Source organism: Chenopodium quinoa, unplaced genomic scaffold (genome assembly GCF_001683475.1).
Source record: "Chenopodium quinoa cultivar QQ74 unplaced genomic scaffold, ASM168347v1, whole genome shotgun sequence".
In the NCBI taxonomy this organism is placed as follows: domain Eukaryota; kingdom Viridiplantae; phylum Streptophyta; class Magnoliopsida; order Caryophyllales; family Amaranthaceae; genus Chenopodium; species Chenopodium quinoa.
Window position 1 is genome coordinate 1,093,915 of NW_018743444.1, and position 6,000 is coordinate 1,099,914.

A 6,000-nucleotide genomic window follows, 5' to 3' on the forward strand; every position below is an offset into this window, starting at 1 on the left:
GAAATCGGATGATTCTTCTATAGTGATGAAAGAAAATATTATCACCATAAGGTTAAAGTGGGCCCAATGAGGTGTCATTTTCATGGTCATATAAGAAAAAAAACCCTCTATTTTTTATTTTCCAAAAATTTATTTATGTAATTTTTTTTTAATTTTTTGATAAAGGATACAAACAGATAACATACTAATACTAAAGCTAATTAAATTAACTGCTGCTTCCCTGGCAATTTGATGAGCTCGATGAACACGCGGACGATCCGCCTTATGTAAGCTACAATATTTAAAGGCTGAGTCAAGTAGTTGAATCTTGCGGATGAGCCGGAGGTAAGCCACATTACCATGGCCATCCCCCCGAAGAAGGCTAACAAGATTATATAAATCAGTAAAAACCGTGATAGAATGAAACCTACGATCAGAAGCCCATTGTAGCTCGTACCAGCACGCCAAAGCCTCCGCATGTAAAGCTGAATTACACACCCCAAAATTACTTCCTCCCATGATTCGATCATCCAACAGGTCATCATTATCCAAGCACCAACCCATCCCAGCATGATGAGAGTCTTTGAACCAAGCACCATCAATTTGTAGTGAAAGTAAAGTACCCCCATGGTTACTCATACCAAGCTCAGCTGTGTAAAACTTAAGCGGAGGAGAGGCCCCTGCGTCACCTCCCGCAGTATTAAGGGTACTAGCCAAATCTGTCGAGGAGAAAAAGACTGAATGAGTGTACATGATCTCCGCAAACTGTGAATCAAAGGGTTTGGAAGCAGAAGAATCCCTAAAGATTCTGGAGTTTCGGCATAACCACAAACTCCAAAGCGTGCCAACGAAGGTACCTAAGCGAGCACTGGAAGGTCCATCCTGACTAATAAAAAGTCGGATATATTCTTGGATCCAATCTGAGAGAGAAAGGTCTCCATTAAATTCTGAGTGGATACCAAGGTATCCACCCCTCCAAACCGATCGTGCATTAACGCACATTCTGAAGAGATGTTGTAAGTCCTCGGGTTCTGAATGACAGAGGTCACATGACACATCTTGAACCGGGACTCCTCTGTGATACAATTCTACCTTAACAGCTAGAGCCCGATGAAGCAATTTCCATAGGAACAACTTCCATTTAGGTTGTAACTGGAGAGACCAAAGCACTTTCCAAAAAGAGTCAAAAGAAGAGTGAGTGGCCTCTAGAGAACGTTGTTGTTGAAGCATTGCATAGCCTGTTTTTACCGAGTACCTACCCGAAGGGGTACTAGCCCGATAACGAAAGTCTTCCTGAGTCGAATCAGGATCTTCCGATGCGAGGATTGCAAAAGCATCCGAAGGCACAAACCAGTCGCGAATATTAGTATAATCCCACTCCAATGACTGAGGACTAACAAGGGTTAGAACTAGGTCATTATCTAATTCCCCCTAAGTCAAACTAAATTTATAAACACTTAACAAACCTTATACGAGTATAGAGGCAAGCTAAGGGTCGAACCCAAAGGAATGAATCAAAGCCATGTTATAGTCTAACATTAAGCTAAATCGAAGAGTTGTTAATGGTTAAGTATGGTAACTATGATAACAAGAATCAAGAATTCAATCAAATTGCTAAACACTAAGGATATAGGTTCCACATGCAAGCTAAACAATCATGATAATTGATAGATCACCCAATTGATTCATACATTGCAAAGGACAAACGATAGTTGCAATCAAAGGAATTCAAAGGTTACCTCCTATAAACCAAACTAGGGTTCACTTCAAATGATTAACAAGGATAATCACAATTAAATAAATCAATTCCCAAATCAATTGTTCATGTCATTAGAATTTGCAATGCAATCTAGATTAATCTTATAGGTTGATCACTCCTAGTCTAATTAATCACGTGCACAACTATGTCAACCAATTTAATTGCAACAATCAATCAATCAATCAATCAAGGATCATCAATTAACAATAATCATCAATAAAGCATGCTTCCCCTTCTCCCTAGCAACTAATATACTCACTAATCATGGTGAATTCTAAAGCTAAAACAAATTCAATCACAAACACATTCATTTCAAGCTAAATCAAAAGGAAATTCAATCAATCAACAAATTCTCAAATCTAAACCAAACATTCAAGCATAAAAGTAAATTGCAATTGAAGTAAATTCAACGGAAAGAAATCTTACTAAATTTGATTGATTTGAAGAAAAATCAAATACTTGATTGAAGAAACAATGTTGAATTACAATTCAAATCCAAAGATTACAATCTCTACTTTCTCTCTAACTTCTCTCTAGTTTCTCTCTCTAAAAACTAAGCAAATGAAATATTATCTAAAAGTTGGCCTTAAAAAGGATTTACAAGAGTATATATAGATAAAGAAGAAAAGCTGATCGGCCGCGCCCTCTCCTCAAAGACTCCACGAGCGCGCAGAAATGGGTACAGAACCATAACTACCTCCGCGGGCAGTCTAGGAAAAACCCGCGCCCATAGGTACTGTAGCCCGCGCCCGCGGCATAACCACCCGCGCCAGCAGGTACTGTAGCCCACGCCCGCGGCTCACAGCGCGGCAAAATGCCCTATTCCAAGCTCCCTCTCCAAAATATCCGCGCCCGCAAGTAGACCGCGGCTAGGGCGCGGAGAGTTCCTGCCAAAAATCACCAAAATGTGCACCAAAACCTGCGCCCGCGGCTCTGAGAAAATGAGGAGAGCCCTCTCCGAGCCCTCTCTAAGCCCTCTCCATGAGACTTGAAACTCCTTTGGTTGGCTCTTTTTGCTCCTCTTGAATCCTTTGCAAAGCTAAGTCTTTAGGCACTTACAAGAGAAACCAAAGAGAGAAAATAGAAGAGAAAAAGAGCAATATAAAAGGAAAACACGAAGAAATGCACATAAAGGAAATTAAAACACGAGAGAAGAAGAAATAGAGAAACTAGAGGAGAAATGATCAAAATGGTAAAAGAAAAGCATGAAAATCATAGTGAAAATTTCCTTAAACACTACCCTATGAGTGCCATAAATGACACTCATCAAATTCCCCCATGCTAGACTTTTGCTCGTCCCGAGCAAAAAAAAAGCTAGAAAGGAAAAAGGATGGCTTATTAAGAAAAAAGAAAAAGAGAAGAAGAATATACACTAAGACTCACTAATGTAGGAATCACGGTTGTTTTTAGCTACAACAAGCCCTTTAAACCCTAAAGTCTCCTATGAGGATGAGTGAGGTCTCATAAGAGTTTCCTAAGAGCTTAACCACAACTCTTTGAAACAAAATGAGGCAAAATCATTTAAAAATAAAAGAAATTAAAACAAAAGTTCAAACAAATAGCTCTTTACAAGGACTTTCATAAATAGTTAAATGCAAATGCATAGACACTTTTCTATAAGGAATGGGTATGCATGCTTCAATATATTCACGGTTGATTGAAACATAAGGTTTTCTAAGCGTAGAGAACTAATGAGGTGCAATCCACTTTCATCCCAACCAATCTAGCCGCGTTCTCCCTATGGTTTCAAATCTTCCCTTAGTGAGCGTCTTTATGGTTCCTCGAAGGAACCGAAAAAAGAGTAGAATTTTTAGGGTTTCCCGACATCTTGACCTTGCATCCCTTTTCCTTAGGCTCCTTCGGGCCACTTTTATTACTAATTTGTGTGTTCTAGTGTTTTCGTAGTTTTAGTTGTATTTTACAGGAAATTGCACTCTTGGAGCATTTTCCCGGGCTTTATTGGATCGACTACGGAAGCTAGAAGGACACGACCACTTTTGGAGCTCAAGATCGGTGAGAGCCGGTGATTAAGGGCTCGGTAATTGGGATCACGAGGCATTTGGACCATGTATTCGAGACCCGAGAGGAAATATGGATTGGGCCGAGAAATCTAGCCCAATCGAAGTCCATGCCTTGAAGATGAAGACCGGGCCCGATAGGGCAAGCATATGCCCGATCGGGCGGATGCATGCAAGAGCAAGATGCGTGCTGGTGCGCAGCAAGCCAAGGCGCGCCCGATCGTGTGAGGCTTAGCACGATCGGGCGGTGCTGTGAGAAGACCCGTGCGAGAAAAAAGGCAGGCCCGATCGGGCGGCCTCTAGCCCGATCGGGCGCGTGTTTCTGGAAGGGTCTTTTGACGAGCAATTAGTTTCTAATTAGGAGTAGTTTTTAGTTTTGTTTAAGTACGTTTTTAGGACGCTTAATTTAGGATCTCTTCTTCTTCTTCTCTTAATCCTTCACTCTTAGATTTTCTCTCTCTACTTAGTTTTCTCTCTCTTAAACTCTTTCTAAACTTTTGTTCTTTATTCTTTCATTAATTCCAGATTTATTTTGGTAACGATTTCTCTTCCTTTAATCTTAGTTATTTATTCTATTTCTTTCATCATGATTTATTTTATTACTTTGATTAGTTTACTTTTTAATATGTGTGAGTAGTTTAATTTCTAGGGTTTATGGGGATCCATAAATAATATGAAGGGGTAATTTATTGTTGTTGATTATCAATTCTAGATTAATCTCCTATTGATTGGATTAATGCTCTGTGACTAGATTAGGCCTATCTTTTATGCATGAGTTTGACAATATTGATTCAAGAATCGAGAGATGAGAATTAATGTTTAGGTCTAGTTTCAATAGGCAAGTTAATTTATAAATGGTTAAGCCAAGATTCGAGAGATGAGATTTAATGTCGGTAAATTAATTGTGTGATTATAATAAGTAGTTTTAGCCCTTTACAATCTAGTTAATTGATGCATTGATGATTGACTATTATTGATTATTGGTATTGCATGATAATTTCTTATTGGATTGTTTTAATGTTTTACAATTACGGCGTGTAAAAGTATAGCAATATTAAATTGATGAATCGAGCAGATGTTAATTTGATATTAAAGACTATTTTCAATAAGAACTTAGATCTAGTAAATTGCGAGATCCTGTTAGATCTATGTTGATTAATAAATTGCGACAGCCTATTAATCATGTTATTTATGCAATGTCAATGATTGATTAGTATGTTTTACCCTGGAGTATTATTTATTGGTGAACCTATGCCCTAGATCCTTTCATATATTGTTTTATCCCTATTCCTATTCTTTGTAGTTTAGTTTCATAGTTAATTATAAATATTGGTTACTTAAATAATTTAGATTATAATAATCAATCAGGAGTAAAAAGACTTGTTTCCCTGTGGAGATCGACCCTACTTCCCTATCTACCTTAGTTAGTGATTTAGGTAATTATTTTTGATTAGGGGATACGACTTTATCCTGTCATTATTCAAAGTTATATCCACAAGTATATATACAAAAAGCGTAAACGCTTCTTCCCCAAGCTAAAAGGAAGCATTGTCCTCAATGCTTGAAAAGGGAAAAGAAATTATATCAAAATATTTATGAGTTTTTCTCATTTTCACTTTTTTTTTTCTTTGATAAATTTTGTGTTTTCATTCATAACAAAACAATTTTCCATGCCTCTTACACTTAGGACGACTTCTACAAATATGCAATTGCATTGTCCTTACCTTTTGTTTTACATTGGACGACTTTTACTTATTCATTTGCCATTATTCACACATATATCACAACATAAGCTTGCTTTCAAAAGAACCAAATACCCAAACTTCCTCACCACAAACTCCAACAATAAAGATCAATTGCTTCACAAAAACCAATAATGGAAACGAAAATGAAACAAAAGGCTCAAGATCTAAAGATGTGGCCTGAAAAGAAGGGAAAAAGACACAAATTGTTAGCAAGATGGCAAATGTAAACCCAAAGAACTAATACGAAATAAAAATCCTAGAAATGAAAAATTACCACCCCGAAAAGATGTCTTTTTCCTCCCTAGTTAGTTCGGTCTCGAGTTTGAGAATTATGAGTCAAGATTCTAGATTAGGTCCGCAATAGTCAAGGATCCATGCCGCTCATGCAAATAGATGTTGAAGGCTTGAAAAATATTGAAACTCACTTGGATGTGGCAAAAACTCACTAAAGGTGTCAAATCAACCAAAGGAAGCAACTTCGTCTTACCACAAACCCAAC